General features: G+C 43.1%; 1 protein-coding gene across 5 annotated transcripts in view; it reads right to left on the reverse strand.

The window, feature by feature from the left end:
* IQGAP2 (IQ motif containing GTPase activating protein 2) overlaps positions 1-15,592 on the reverse strand; it is a 267,741-nt gene that overhangs the window by 138,924 nt on the left and 113,225 nt on the right. The window contains exon 1 of one of the 5 annotated variants that reach the window (XM_070517921.1): positions 10,514-10,816. The exons of the other annotated variants lie outside the window; for them this stretch is intronic. The gene's annotated coding sequence lies outside the window, so the exon portion shown is untranslated. Of the gene's footprint in view, positions 1-10,513; positions 10,817-15,592 lie in introns of those variants that run through there. 5 annotated transcript variants of the gene reach the window in all.

Raw genomic sequence — 15,592 nt, forward strand, 5'->3', positions numbered from 1 at the left:
AACCTGGATTTAATACTTTATGAAGATTATCATTTAATCCTCAAGACCACCCCTTAAGAAGAGGTGCTATGAGGATCACCATTTGCAGATGATAATCTGAGGCTCAGAAAAGCCCAAGGCCACACAGCTAGTAACTGAAAGCCCTCAAGAAGCTGCCAGGGCCCTCTGCCCCTTTAATTCCAACTTTAACTTCTCACAATTCACCAAACAAGATTGAATCCTTCAGTCCGGTCCCACAGCCCAGTGTAAAATAAAAGTGATCACAAGACACTCCAGGCTACTTTCAGGGTAGCAGTAAGAGTCCCATGGTTTGAAGACGCACATGCTGCCGCTCTTCCAGTGTAAGGTCCAAGGATAGCCTATTCACTGCCGATATCCCAGGGCTACATTTATTCTAACTCCCTCTGTCACCTCTTTCTCAGTCACCTACCTCACAGCAGTAAATGATAGTGGCCTGGGCTGCCTCTCGTGGGTGCTGTTGCAAGCAGGCGTTGGGTATGGGAAGCCTAGAGTCTATGCAAATGGACTCACCTCCTCAAGAACTCCCTGCAAGCCTAGACAGGATCTCAAAGGGTTTTCAAATATATTACTTGGAAACATTACTAGTCAATATATGATCAATACACATTGACTGACAGCAAGACTACTCTTCTGGGACAGGTGGTAAACTCTGTTGACAGAATAACCAGCTGGATCAACATTGCTCTAAAGGTATTAAAATACCTCACAACGAAGCAGGAATCACAATATGCAAATTTCTAAACCAGCATCCAGTCATCATGTGGGCTGAACATCCCTCTGATGTATTTTCCAGAAGTGTAAGGCAAGAGAACTTGGAGCACAGACACCAAATGGTTCTTCCCAGGGGCTGGAGACAGCTAGGAGAGGCTGCTGGCCAAGGTCTGCATTTCCCATGCCCACAGTATCTGTGTTGGGCCAAGTGGCTGGGTCACGATCACCAGATGTGAGGGGAAATGATGTGCACCACCCCTGAGCCTGCCTCAGGAAGGCCTCCCATGGACGAGCCTCCACTCCTGCCTCCCTGTCTGCTAGCTGGATACTAGAGCCCACGGCAATCTTGAAAGAGAAGGTGGAAAAACCTCCATCAGCCTGGGTCCCTGACCGTGTGGTAAAGAACCCCCAGTACCCCCTCATCCTTGCCTTGCACCACCTTACATGAGAAAGAATTAAACTTCTACTGCTGACCTAACCTCCATGGCTTACTTGTTACCTGGTAAGCTGGCATTACCCAGCCAAACCAATAAAAATCCTAAGTGTGATTTTTATGATCTGTTGGGGTCAAACTTCCTATAACAATCACAATGTAGAGACAACTGGCCTGATGTTCAGGAAGTCTGGCTCTACGGCCAAGAGCTAGGTGTACTGGAACAAGTCACTTGAAACTCTGAGCTGAGTTTTTAGTCCATGAGTCTAAAATGATAATGGAATCCAATGACACTGTAATTATGTAATATGATTTTGTTTTAATAGCTTTATTGAGATAATCCACACACCATACACTCACCCATTTAAGATGTACAATGCAATGATTTTCAGCACATTGTCAGGGTTGTGAGACCACCACCATACCAACTTTAGAACACTTCATAATTTCAAAAAGAAACCCTACACTCATTAACAGTCACTCCCCATTTACTCCCAAACCCAAACCCACTAATCTGACTTCTGTCTATAGATCTGTTCATTCTGGACATTTCATATAAATGGACTCATACAACATGTGGCCTTTGTGATTGGCTTGTTTCACTTAGCACAACGTTTTCAAGGTTCATCCATGGTGTAAAATGTCTTAGTACTATACTCCTTTTTATTACTGAATAACACTCCACTGTATGGATATATCACATTTCATTTATCCATTTTTCAGTTTATGGACATCTGTGTTATTTCCACTTTTTGGTTATTATGAATAATGCTGCTATAAACATCATGTACAAGTTTTTGCATGGACATATGTTCTCATTTCTCTTGGATATATACCTAGGAGTGGGATTACTTGATCATAAGTAACTCTGTTTAATCTTTTTAGGAACTTTCAGGCTGTCTTCCGAAGCAACTGCAACATTTTACCTTCCTACCAGTAGTGTGTGAGGATTTGAATCTCCCCACCTCCTTGCCAACACTTAGCTGTCTTTTTGATTATAGCCATCCTAGTAGATGCAAGGAGGCATCTCATTATGGTTTTGATTTTCATTTCTCTGATGATTAATGATATTCAGCATCTTTTTACGTGCTTACCACCCATCTGTATATCTTCTTCAGAGTAATATCAAATCCATTGCCCAAGTTTTGGTTGGGTTGTCCTTTTATAATTGAGTTATAAGAGTTCTTTATGTATATGGTATACAAATCCCTTACCAGGTGTATGATTTGAAAATATTTCTCCATTCTGTATATTGTCTTTTCACTTTCTTGATGGTATCTTTTGAAGCATAAGACGTTTTTAATTTTGACTAAGTCCCATTTATCTATTCTCTTGTTGCTTGGACTTTTGGTGTCATGTCTAAGAAACCATTGCCTAACTGAAGATCACAAATTTTCACCTATGTTTTCTTCTAAGAGTTTTATAGTTTTAATTCTTATATTTAGGCCTTTGATCCATTTTGAGTTATTTTTTGTATACAATGAGAGGTAAGGATTCAAATTCATTCCTTGGCATGTGGATACCCAGTTGTCCGAGCACGATTTGCTGAAAAGATGACATTTTCCTCTATTAAATTGCCTTAGCACCCTTGTGAAAATCAGTTATCCGTAAATGTGAAAAGTTACTTCCAGACTCTCAATTCTATTTCAATGATTCATACCTCTAAGATTTATGTACACAGAAAATATGTGTACATACAACCAAGCTGGAAAGACCTCATATGTCACCAAAAGCCTATCTTCAAATTTGACTTAATGACACATGGAAATGAAGACCACAATTGGCCTGTGTCACTTCCTGCTGTCCTTGCATTTATTGCTTCTTCCCTATGACTTCTATTGATTACTCCTCCTGAACCACAGCACCAAGATGTGAATGTCTCATCCCCGAGCCAAAGTTGAAGCTCTTATGAGCATCTCAAGGTTGTTGGAGAACTTTATCTTCCTTCTATGCCAGGGTGGAGCGACAAATTCCTACTAGTATTGCTATTCTTCCTCCTCTCTGCAGGGAAAACGTGGCCCACTTAGCAGGCACAGAGAAACTAAAGGAAAGGAAGAGGAATTTCCTTTTTATCATTCAAGCAATCTCTCTTCAACCTTTTCTTGGAGTTGAGGTGGTTTCCATAAGTATCTCTATGCGTAAATGTAGATGGTCTGATCCACGTGAGGCAGGGAGAAGAAGGGGGAAGTGAGAGGACGCTGGGAGAAAGGTGATATTTTTCCAATTTTAGGTCAAAGCCGAAAGGGAAAATAATTAATGTCATTTTGTCTTGCAAGAGACAAAAAAAGAAACTCATAAAAATCCTGAGACAAATGATCCGTTTTACTGCGTTACTTTGTGCCTTGCAGAACATATGAAAGTTGTTTCGTTGAGGCATTTGCTATCTGAGTTGTTATTCAGGAAATCACCAACTATAAATCTTGGTCTCTATCACGCAGCGCTCTACGGAATCAACGTCCCCAAAGTAGAACTGCTGGCCAAAAAAGGGAAAGTGTGTTTTTTCTGGACAAACCCTGTTTCAATGCAGTGCCCTGTTCCATGAACTTTCAAGTATTACAAGTCAATTTCTCTCCCTAAATGTTTTGGAAAATCAGCACATGAAATATTTTACAAAAGAATAAAAACAAAGACCAGATATTTCTATACGTAGAATATAATTGGTCACTCTTTGCGCCATAGGAAGTACAATGTCAGAAGGACTAGATTAAGTTCTCATGGTAACCTTTCCATTCACTGGAGGCTGATGCAAAGCACTGTCACCACGATTCTATCACTTTATTAGCTCAGGGAAACAGGGACGTAGAAAAACACACATTGCACAACTGACGTGGGTACCCACGGCCCCCATCCTTTTCTCAACAAAACTCATTTGGTTCACTCTAAGAAAATTACATGAAATGTTAAAATAATGCTAATTATTTTCTTTAAAACACAGACATACAATACCATGAAAAGAATCCATGTATGACTCCAAGCCCTACCAGGAAGGAGCAGACTTCTGAGGACTTCTTTCTCACCCTCCTCTTTAGGAGGGAGATGATGTAGCAGGATCTGTTGAGTTTGGCAAGCATTTCATGAGTTGTTCCACAGAATACTGGCTCAGGGAGATGCTAATAGTGTCCTGGGGGGACAAAGGGGACTAAGCACATTCAGAAAATGTTGCATTCTATGTCCTCTCTCAAGGATTGATAAGTTGCATTAGCATCCTGAAAGCTCTGAGAATTCCTAAAGTCTGGAACCAAGTTTCATTTCTTTTAACCCCATGTTCCCCCTGTTTTTTGACCACACAACTCTGTTTTTCCCCAGAACCCTTGGTAACATTTCCTATAAGGAAATGGCAGGCAACTGACAGAAGCAGTGTAATTTGGTTAACTAAAATCACGGGCCCTGGGGTGACACTCTTGGGGTTCAAATCCTAGTTCTAGCACGATACCAGTGATTTCTCTGTAAAATGAGGATATTTAAAGCATCTGCCCTTGGAGGACCACTGTCAGGAGTAAACAGGAATCCGTGTAACGTGTAGCTCTGTGCCCGGCACACAGGAAGAACCCAGCAAACACTGACAACAATTGTTATTAGCAAGTCCCTAAGTTGAATCTGGCCCAGTCCCTTACCAGACATGTAAACTCAACAGATTAATCCATTAGTCCAGTTAATATTTTTGAGCATCTAGTACTTTCCAGTTCTGTTCCAAATGGTGAATCAGGCAAAGCCCCTCAGTTTATTGAGCAATGAGGCTCAGATTCTCACGGATGTTAGGACGCCACTAGCTCAAAGGGGTTTTGAGGATTACAGGAAATGGCACCAGCACAGCACAGAGAGCTGGCACCCGGGAGTCATTCGTATGGTTCCCGTCTCTAAACAAACAAGTTTTTCAAAGAATCTTTTTGGGTGAATTATTTCTTCGAGAAGGATATTTCATGCGTTAGTGTTACCCTTCTTCCTCTGTGTTCCCTTAGACATGGGATAAGAAAAAAGGAGAAATAAGCAGAATAGCACGAGGCACTGACAGATAAAAGAAAGCCTGCAAACTTTGTAGCCCAATTTGTAATAGATCTGATTCATTGCTGAAAATTATTTTGAAATAAAATTTTGAAAAAAATTGAAAACTATTTCACAGAATACACTGTTGCTCAAATATGTGCTCTATTCATAATTCTTCCTAACTCTAGACAACAATCAGACATTTACTGTACTTCTATTTTGGTTTGGCCCAATTAATCATCTACCTGGGATGTATTACGCTGATAGTACGACACGCCTGGAGAGACAATTGGCCCGACATATACAAACACACAAGCAGAAAGATGACATTTACAGGTGCTAAAATTTCTACACAGGCAGACATTGCATAAAGCAACGAGCCTATGAAGCGAAAAAAATTTTAAAAATGTAAAACACACACTTGTTGTTGTTGCTTTCCTTTTTTAAAGCCTCAGTGCACAGTTTGCTATCCTAGCTGTTAGTTTAGTTCTCTATGTGAGCTGCCACCACCCCGTGACAGCTGACAGATGAGCAGGGTGGTTCCACGAGCATGAAACGAACCCGGGCCGCGGCGGTGAGCGCCGAATCTGACCACTAGACCCCCAGGGCTGGCTCGCATGCACTTGTTCTTTATGTTACTGAGCACATTAGGCAAAAGGCTGGTCTTAAGCTTCAACACTGGGTTGGGAGGGGAGAGACAATATCTAATATGTTCAGTGTCATGGCTTTTGGCTGATATCTTAGATGACTTGATTCAAGTGTTAAATAGTTAATAGTTTTAATAATACCTTGACTTAAACTTTTTTCTGAAATAATACTCATATCATGGAAAAAACAAAAAGCTAAGTGTACACAGGATAGTTAATACCTAAGCAGGGATTAAAGAAATATATATGCCTGAAATGTTTAAACAGGAAAATACGGAGCCTTGGAGCCTCTGGCATCTGGGGATCCCAGGTAAGAATGGGAGGAGCCACAAGTCACACCTCCCTGGCATCTTCCATGTTTTATGCCCTTTACTGGTTCCAATTTATGCGCCCGTAGGTTCTCCGTTATACAACCTTCTCCTCAATACGTTCAAACAGTTATGAACTATTGGTACAAACTTTTTGAAAAGCAATGTGATGATATAAAAGTAAATAATTACTGCACTCCGATTAAGTTTAAGGCATGGGTGCTTTAAAAAATTTCATTTACTCTTCCCATAACCCAGTGAATTATCTTCATTAAAAAAGAATAAGGAGTCAGATACCAAGAAAGATGAAATATCTTATCCAAGATCACATCAGTGGAAAAACCAAAATATGAACTCATAGATCACTCTGAAATCTGCACATTAACCACCACACTATATTGCTTCTTGAAGGAATACATCAGGAAACGTAAAATACCACCCAGATATTTTACTTTGTGAGTATAGCTTAATAAATACAGCTAAGGTCCAAGATTTTTGTGCAACACAAAACTGGAAACAACCTAAGTGTCTAACAAAATCATCTTTATCCACTGGATAGAAGGTTATGTAGCTGCTTAAGATATTTTCATAGATTATTTAAGAAAATGGAAAAATATTGGTGGTAAATTAAGAGAAAACAGAACGCAAAATTATACAATAAGACATTTCTAAAATTACATATATCTAAATGTACACAGACTGGAAAACATATAGCAAAATATTAACAGTGGTTTGCCCTTTGTAATCATACTATTGGTGAGGTTCTTATCTTTTCCTGTATCTTATTTTATCATAAGCATGTAATATTTTTAATAATAGATAATAACGGAATACAGTGGATGTATTCTACCAATATATAAAAAGCAAGAGCTTGTTTGCTGACCACACCTAACATTTGAGCCAAAATGGAGACTTGTGGTAGCAAACACTAAAAAAATAGTGATAAAAATAGGGTAATGGGAGCAGAGGAGAAAACGGTAGTTTGTGGTTGAATCTAGTTGGTGATGGGGGAGGGAAGCACAAGAAGACAAAAAGAAAATACCCTCAATTTTTTTCTTTTTAAAGCACACTGGTTGAGATCCTTCGCCAATATGATTCCCTCTTCGGGACAACATTAAGTACGTGTATCTTTCCACGTACCTCCAACCAGGTCAACAGCCTGGCTCCAAGGCTTGGAAAGTGAAGGAGGAATCGTTATTAACCAATACAAACAATAAATGAAACATTAACAAATCAAGAGTGCAACCTGAATCATCCCTGCTGCCTACAGTAAGATGCAAGAGGAGAGAGAAATTGAAGAAGAAATTGTTAAGTAAAAACAAACAAGAACTTGAAGATTTGGAAAATTCTTGGTCTATCCATATTTCGAAAAATGAGAGAGTGTGTGTTATGGTGGGAACACCAAGGGTGTGGCTGGACAGTCAGTGCATAAAGAGTATGACTCATCGATCTAATCAGCCGCCTCAGCGGAAGGCGGGAACAGAGATGGGTTATACCAGCAGAGACCCTGCCAGCTTAGACTCAAGGAGACAGACAGCAAAAATGAAGGAAGGCTGCCACACTTCTGGGATTCTACAGGATGGGACAGAAGAGCTATCCGGCAGTGTCATGTGTCATCCATCAGGATAAGGGAAGAATGACCCTGAAGGTGATTCAGAGATTGACAGGGCTGCCACTCCCACCACAGGCCCAGAGTGTCTCCTCCTTGGTTTCGGGGGGCCAGGCTGCTGCCCCAGTGGATCTGGAAGGCAGGGACGCCACTGTGGTGGGCCCAAAGGACAGAGCATCAAGTGGATTACTCTCGAGCCTTAAAATCTAGTGGAATTTGCCCTGCTGGGTTTTGGACTTGCTCGGAATCCATGACCCCTTTCTTCTTTCCAAGTTCTCCCTTTTAGACTGGGAATGTCTATCGTTCGTCCCATCACCCTATTTTGGATGCACGTAACTTACCTGGTTTCACAGGCTCACAGGAGTTTTTACTTCAGGATGACTCATACATCAAGTCCCCCCAACACTTGATTTAGATGAGATTTGGGTAAGATTTGGCACTTGGAGTTGACGCTAGAATGGGTTAAAATTTGGGGGCTCCTGGGATGTGAATGAATGCATTTTGTACAGAAGGAGGACACAAATTTTGGGGGTACAAAGGCTAGAGCATCACGGGCAGAATTGTGTCCCCTCCAAACTCATATATCGAAGTCCTAACCCCTAGGGCCTCAGAATGTGACTGTATTCAGAGAAGGATCCTTTAAGAGGTGATTAAGTTAAAATGAGGCCATTTGGGTGGGCCCTAATCCCACGACGGATGTACTTAAGAGGAGATTAGGACAGAGAGCGAGACACCAGGGCTGTGCTGCACAGAAGGAAAACCATTGAGGACACAACGAGAAGGCAGCCATCAGTAAGTCAAGAAGAGAGGACTCAGGAGAAGCTGATCCCACTGACACCTTGATCTTGAATGTCCAGTCTCGAGAACTATGAGAAAATAAATCCATGTTGTTTAAGCCACTCAGTCTGTGATACTTTGTTATGGCAGCCCAAGCAAATAATACACTGGCTAAACATCAACACCCATCACCCTCTAGAACCCCTTCCCCAATTTTACTTCTCTTCATTCGGTTTATTACTACAATAGGATATAGATTATATCCTATTGATGTGTTTGATGGACTCACCTACTTGGATTGTAAACTCCGTAAGAGCAAAGACCTTGTCTGTCTTTGGGGAGGCACGTAGCACAGTGGTTAAAGGCACAAACCCCAGAGTCAGACACCTGACATTGAAACCAAGTTCTGCCACTCACCAGCTGTGTGCCGGGGGAACTGACTTAGCTCATCTTGTCTCAGTTTCCCAATCTGTAAGTTGGGGATATTAACAGCACTGCTTCAGAGGGTTGTTGTGAGTTCATGGAAGAAAAGCAGGAGAAGGGCGCCTGGCACAGAATCAGTACCTGTAGTAGCAGCTGTCGTAGCTTTCACTGCTCACTGCTACACCCAGGGCCACTCTCTGCCCAACTGCCAGCAAAACTTACTGTTCACATCTGTTCTTTAGCTCTATTTGTCCAGCTGGCCCCTGCCATACACACATCCACGGGGCAGCAACTAAGCCAGCGTTTTACTACGTCAAACGTCAAACGTGACTTCTCTCGTCACAGTCTTACCATCCCCTGAGCTAATTCAAGCCATCCCCATCTCCCCATCTCCTGCCAACACACACACACACACCCTATTGCATTACACAAGTTATAGACTTAAATGGTATTTAGTGGGGGCTATACAAATATTTACATATGTTCACGAGCCAGGTTTCCATTACAGTCATGTGTCGCGTAAAGATGGGAATACGTTCCGAGAAATGCATTGTTAGGCAATTACATCATTGTGCAAACATCAGAGGGTGTACTACACAAACCTACATGGTACAGCCTACTGCACGCCTAGGCTGTATGGTACCCATCTTATGGGACCACTGTTGTACACTCAGTCCGTGGTTGACCGAAACGCTGTTACACGGCATTTGACTATATGACGGGGCTCCCACAATACTGATAACGCCAACCACAAACCGTCACAGCTCCCATTTGCTTAGCACACTGCCCAGCACTGAGCAGGTACTTGGCACTTATGTGAATGTATTCTCACACCACCCGATGAGATGGGTATTTTTCCCCTTTAATGGAGAAGGAAAGTGGCTCAGAGAGTGAAATAACTTGCTCAAGGTTACGCAGTCAATAAGCGGAGATTTCAATCTAGGTTGTCACCTCCATAGCGCCCACATCCGCCACACTCCATCTGCTCTGACAAATTGTTTAAGATGAATGCGGTGAACAGGGCTTCAGCTCACTTCCTAGGAATGTTTGTTGCTTAAGCGGAAACTCACAGTGAAGCCTGTCCTAAAACTAAAAGAAGCCAGCTCAGATCTTCCTAGACTCTGTTTTCCCAAAGTGAGGTGTACCTGTGCTTTAACACAGATGAAGGGAACATACTCTTTGGGAGTGACTGAAGAGGCTGCTGTCACTTTCAGGGGTGTCTGAGGGGTACAGCTGAGCAGCAGACTTTGAGTTCCTGAAAACCTGGCTTCAAACTTGGTTCTGCACCTTAGTCATGATTACCTTGGCGTGCAACCATCTCCCTGGGCCACAATTTCCTCTTTCAGGAAATTGGGTACAACACCAGCCACTTCAGAGATGTCATAAGAACTAAAACAAATGCCATGTGGAGAGTCATCTGGTAAAAAAGTACCCACCACGTAACAGGTGTTCAAGAAACAATTGTTCACAAAAAGGAAGAAAAAGGAGGTAGGCAGGCGAGCATCAGCTCAGAGTATAATGTTCCGAAGGATCCACCAGATACCACGTGTTCTCCATGGAGAGTCTGCCCCGTGCACCTAAGCAGCCTGGCCACACCGACCTGAACAGGTGAGATCCACAGTCCTCTGGGTGGAGACGGCTGGGGCACAGACGCCCTGTAGGAAACCAGCGGATCAAAGTGCCTTGGAGAACTGAACTCAAGAGCCGGACTCTGCCTCCCTAGAACCTGCTACAGGGGAGATTAGGCTGTAACGCTCATTTGCCGTGCAAAGCGCCTTCCATTATGCAAGTTAACCATGAGCTGGGTTCAGAGGAAAAGTAAAGAAGAAAGAACCGAAAGTACTCGGCAGCAGTTTCCCAGCAAATCAACACTCATCTGAGCCTTCTGCAGAAATTTTGGCCTAACTACCAACTGAAAACTTGATGAGGCAGATTCTCCTTCCTGGGTGTGTCTGCACTGTGCACATGATCTAACCCCAAAATCATCACTGTTCTTGCACTTTTAAACATTGCTTTGCCCCAACACAGGCAGGAAAACGAAAGCAGCAAGCTTAATGAGATCGTTGTAAACTCACCTAATTTGCCACAACTCCGTCCTACCCTCAACTCTCCTTTTCACAGCCCTTTCCTACTTGCTAACCAAATTTTCAATATGGAATTGTTAAATAATGGACATTCTAGAACACCAAGAGAATGCCATAGCAAAAGCCAGGCCCTATTTCAAAACATAAGAAGCATAATCGGCAAAAGCTGCATCCAGTACGGGTTTCATTCCTTCTCTTCCTCCCCTTAGGCTGCAGGTGTCTTGTGGTCCAAGTTAGCCCTTTCCTGGAGATGGGAATGAAGCCGGGCTGTGAAGACTGATTCTTCTAGAGTCTAAAAGACCACAAGGAGTAGCTCTCAGCAGGTAGCAGTGAAGTAACATCACGAGCAGACACTACCACAAAGTGTAACGGTGAGAAATGTCATAGAGAGCCCCTTTCTCCTCTAGCTCCATCCTTCACCCAGCCCTTACTGATCTCCCCCACCCCCACTACCAGCTGTACCAAGGAAGTGACAAATGGGGACTCACTGGATGCCATCAATCATTGTCACTAAGAGGAGAATGAAAAGAAGCTAACATATGTTCCTGCAAATGCCTCTCACTCCCCACTCCCACTCTTCCCCCTCACTGGGACACGATCTTGATAAGCAGCAAGCCCCGTAGAAGGAGCGGCCTGTGGAAGCATTCTAAGCACCATTCGTTTTCACGTGTGCCCATGTTTACAGGTCACAGGTCACACACACCCCAGCCCAGACTGAAGCAGAGCTGCTCACCCACTGGCTACTGACAACCCAGACCACAGAGCGTGGAAGGGCTGAGGATTAAGCCAATGCCACGCTCGTGCCAGCAGGGATGGCGGAGTAGAAAGGATGTGCGCTACAGGTAGCAGATGGTATCTCTGCGCCTCGTTTGGAAGACAGAGAACCTGCAGTTCCTTATTTCTCTGCTGACCATCACGACATTCGATAAATTGATTCCTATGGCAACAGCTCTAATTATAACACTGAAAATAAAAGAAGGCTATGTTAATGGAGACAGACAGTGCACTCACTTCTGGGAACATAGTGAGAGGCAGAACGTGGCAACTTGCAACAGCAGCCAGAGAACTCCATGATCCCTAGTGCACACCTATTCCAGCTAAATAACATGAGAACAAAACAACAACAAAGACAAACCATATGCATGAAGGTATTAATTACAGCGATATTAAAAAATAACCTAAAAGTTGTTTCACAGAAGAGATTGTGAAGTTATGGTGCATAATACAGATGAAATATTATGCGGCCATTAAAATTTATGACGACAACTTAGCAAAATGGAGGAAAGTTGATATAGTAAAGTGAAGAGAACAACAATACAAATACACATGCACTTTTTGCTATGTCAGGTGTGTTTGCACATGAGAAAGTTAGAAAAGTTGATATACTGGGTTGGCGGAATTCTAAGGTTTCCTAAATTTGTTTTGAAATGTTTGTGATAAACAAAAATTAAGGTAAAAGAAGAATTGCAGTAAAAATCACCACAATTGCTTCACCTATTTTCAAAATCTCAGTTCTGCACAAGGATAGGTGGCAACAAACTAGATGCACGAGGATGGTATTTTCAGATCCTAGTGAAAAAAACTAAGGGAAACAGATGTAGATAGCCATAGCATTTGCATAAATTAAAAATACTTACATACAAGATGATGCATGACAAGAATACACACAGACCTAAGTAAGACACTTTACACACATCTGAATGGACACCTATGGGAGGAGGGGACCAGGGATAAAAGAAGGAACTCTTAGGGGGCCCAGCAGAAACCAGCAGCCACCGTGTGACCAGTGAGACCATGGGCCATACCCTGAGGAGTGGGGCTGGCTCAACCTTTGCACCTGAGGTCCTCAAGCAGGGCCAGTCATGGTTTTAAGATTTGGGAGTAAACTGCTACAATTTCAGACAGCTAGGCATTTCCTCTTCAGGACATATCCTATGCTCCCAAATGGCCATTCTGCTTGGCGCCACATTCTAATTTTCCTTCAGTTTAAAACAAGATTCAGAGACTGCAGGAAATCATCATTACTGAAAAATATTTAATCATGTTGCCAATTGTGTACATAATTGTATAACAACTGTAATGTGTGTGTGTGCACAGTTGTGTGTGTACGGTTATATATGTAGTTAGCAACCACGTATAGCTGTTCAGCAAGGATCCCTCGTAAGCCAGAAAAGACAGTAGCCAGAGTGGCGACCTTTGGGAAGGAACTGGGTAGGAGGAAGACAATTTCCACTGAGTGCTGTCTTTTGGACCTTTTACATTTTGTACCATGTGCATATATGACCAAATAAAAATTTTAAAGCACTCAATTAAGCAACCACCTACTCTGTACACATACTATTACCCAATACGCTTAAGGAAACCGTTCCAATTACACCAGAACCAGTAAGAATCCCACCAAGTCTTCTCACAGCTCCACATAGGTTTCCCTTGGCTAGACCCCTTTCCTCCCAGGTCCTGGTCACCAGGCTCAACCTGCACGCAGCTCACCAGGTGGCAGCATTTGCTTTTGGGCTTGGCTGTGCTGCCTCGTTTGATATGTAGGTTAATAATTAATTAGAGCCCTGCCATTCAGAATATCTTCTCAGGACCAAAGGCAGCTGGGGACTGCTGCCTCTGTCAAATGTCCCCACTCTGGAGTCTCTACATTTCTTGGTTCTGAGAAGTATCAATGCCCCTGTGATCTGAAGGCAGCAGACCCCGGGGCTTCAAAATCCTTACACCTTAACAAGAAGTCGTGTTAAAAAGTTTTTTAAACTAAGATCCTTTTGTTAGAAGTCAGTTTCTTTACTGTCTGCTAGCTCTGGGGTCAGAACAGCAGCCACCTGGGTGGAGTGGCCGTCGAAGCAGGAAGTGGAAGGAGAGGGGGCCGCAGGCCAGCACAGCCCTGCGCCGGCTAGACAGCGTGCCTGCAGAACCTGCCCAGATAGCACGCTGGGGAGCTGGGCACCCTAATTGCCATCCACAGTGAATTCCCACTAAGAAAGCCCTTGAGATGTGTAAGAATTTCCAGACAGATAATTAAGTACCATCTCACTTGTCTAACAATTTCATCATTGTTTTGTATTGAAATAGACATCAGAAATAGAGAAAAGTTTTTTTCTGTGGCAAACCCTTACAGAAGGAGGAAACGCAAACCCTCATGAATAAAAAGCAATCTTGTCCCACCCACCTTGGGGAAAAAGCAACAGAGAAGTGGAGCTTTTAGGGAGGAAAAATAAGAAGCCAGAAAATAAACTTCTATGTAGTAAGAAAATAAAAATTCTAACTCTATACCTGAATATTATGTCCACTTAGGAAAAAGACAACAGATGGGCAAAAAGTGATGGACACAAAAAGAAATTGGCTTAAAAGCAGAAGACACATACACCATGACAGGAAGCACAAATCATCGGGACTAACTTAGTGACTGACAAGGAGGTTTCCAGCTCGGTTGCCTGGACAAATGACCAAGAGAGCTTCAGAGAAGAAACCCGGAGAATGGAGGCGGGGAGGCAGGTCTGCCCAAAGCAACCAGCCACATCATCACATTCTTCTACCACCACCTTCATGTTCACTTCAGTGTTTCACCTTCAAAGAAGTCATCAGCGACCACACAGAGAGAGACAGGCTGAAAACCACAGAGAGGCACACAAAGGTTTTAGGGAACAGGAGCTGGTCATAAGAGAACACTATTACCCCCTGGTGTTCTTAGGTTTCAGGAAATGTGGCTTGACTGACATTAGGGCCAGCTCTGTGCAGTAACAAATCATGCTGCGAGGGTGTTCTGGGGCCGGCTTGGGTTTCACAATGCCTCCATTTCATGGCTGCAAGGCAGCCTCACCTAACACCTTCCAGTCCTGATTATCTGTAAGACACAGGATCTTAAGCCGACCAATTACCATCTTTATAATCTAAATATCTACAGACATTGCTAACCGTATTTCCAGACCACGGACATAAACTATGCTTACATCTTGAGCCATCATTCTAGCACATACACAGAATATTAAGGATGGGCACACAAATATAAAGCTAGCAGTCACATTTGGAAAAGCAGGTTTCCCAGTATGATCACTGTGGACAAGAAGAACAAGCAAGGACTCAGAATTAGGTGGCAACACACAGAAGAGCCACCAAGCCAGGCTGCATCAGAGGGAGAACAGAGTATGCATGCCCTATGCACATAAAGAAGCACGATTTCAAATGTTCCAGCTAAGAAGAAACACTCAAGTTTAAAGCGACTTTCAACCAGTAGGGACTAATCTGTTGGCAAGACCTGTCCCCAAGGGGCTTGAGGCAGGCAAGGACAGATGACAAGGAGACTTCAGATTTTATCGAGAAAGTGTCAGTGGAGGTATTAAGTAACATGGCAGAGCAGAAGTATTAGTCACTTCTAATCACCTAATTTATTAACAAACTGGGATAAACACAGACTAACTTTAGCCTCAGGAAATCCACTCTAGCAGGCTTGCAAACAGAGGCCTCGGGGGTGAGGCAGGCTCCGGCCTAGAGGGTCTGTCAGCTACTGGGCTCCAGCCCACTGCTGCCTTGTGGGAATGTGGGACCACTCAGGCCCTACCTTCCGGAGTTCCTAAGAAGTAGGAAATCCAAGT

The sequence above is a fragment of the Equus asinus genome, chromosome 9 (assembly GCF_041296235.1).
Source record: "Equus asinus isolate D_3611 breed Donkey chromosome 9, EquAss-T2T_v2, whole genome shotgun sequence".
Taxonomy (NCBI): Eukaryota; Metazoa; Chordata; class Mammalia; order Perissodactyla; family Equidae; genus Equus; species Equus asinus.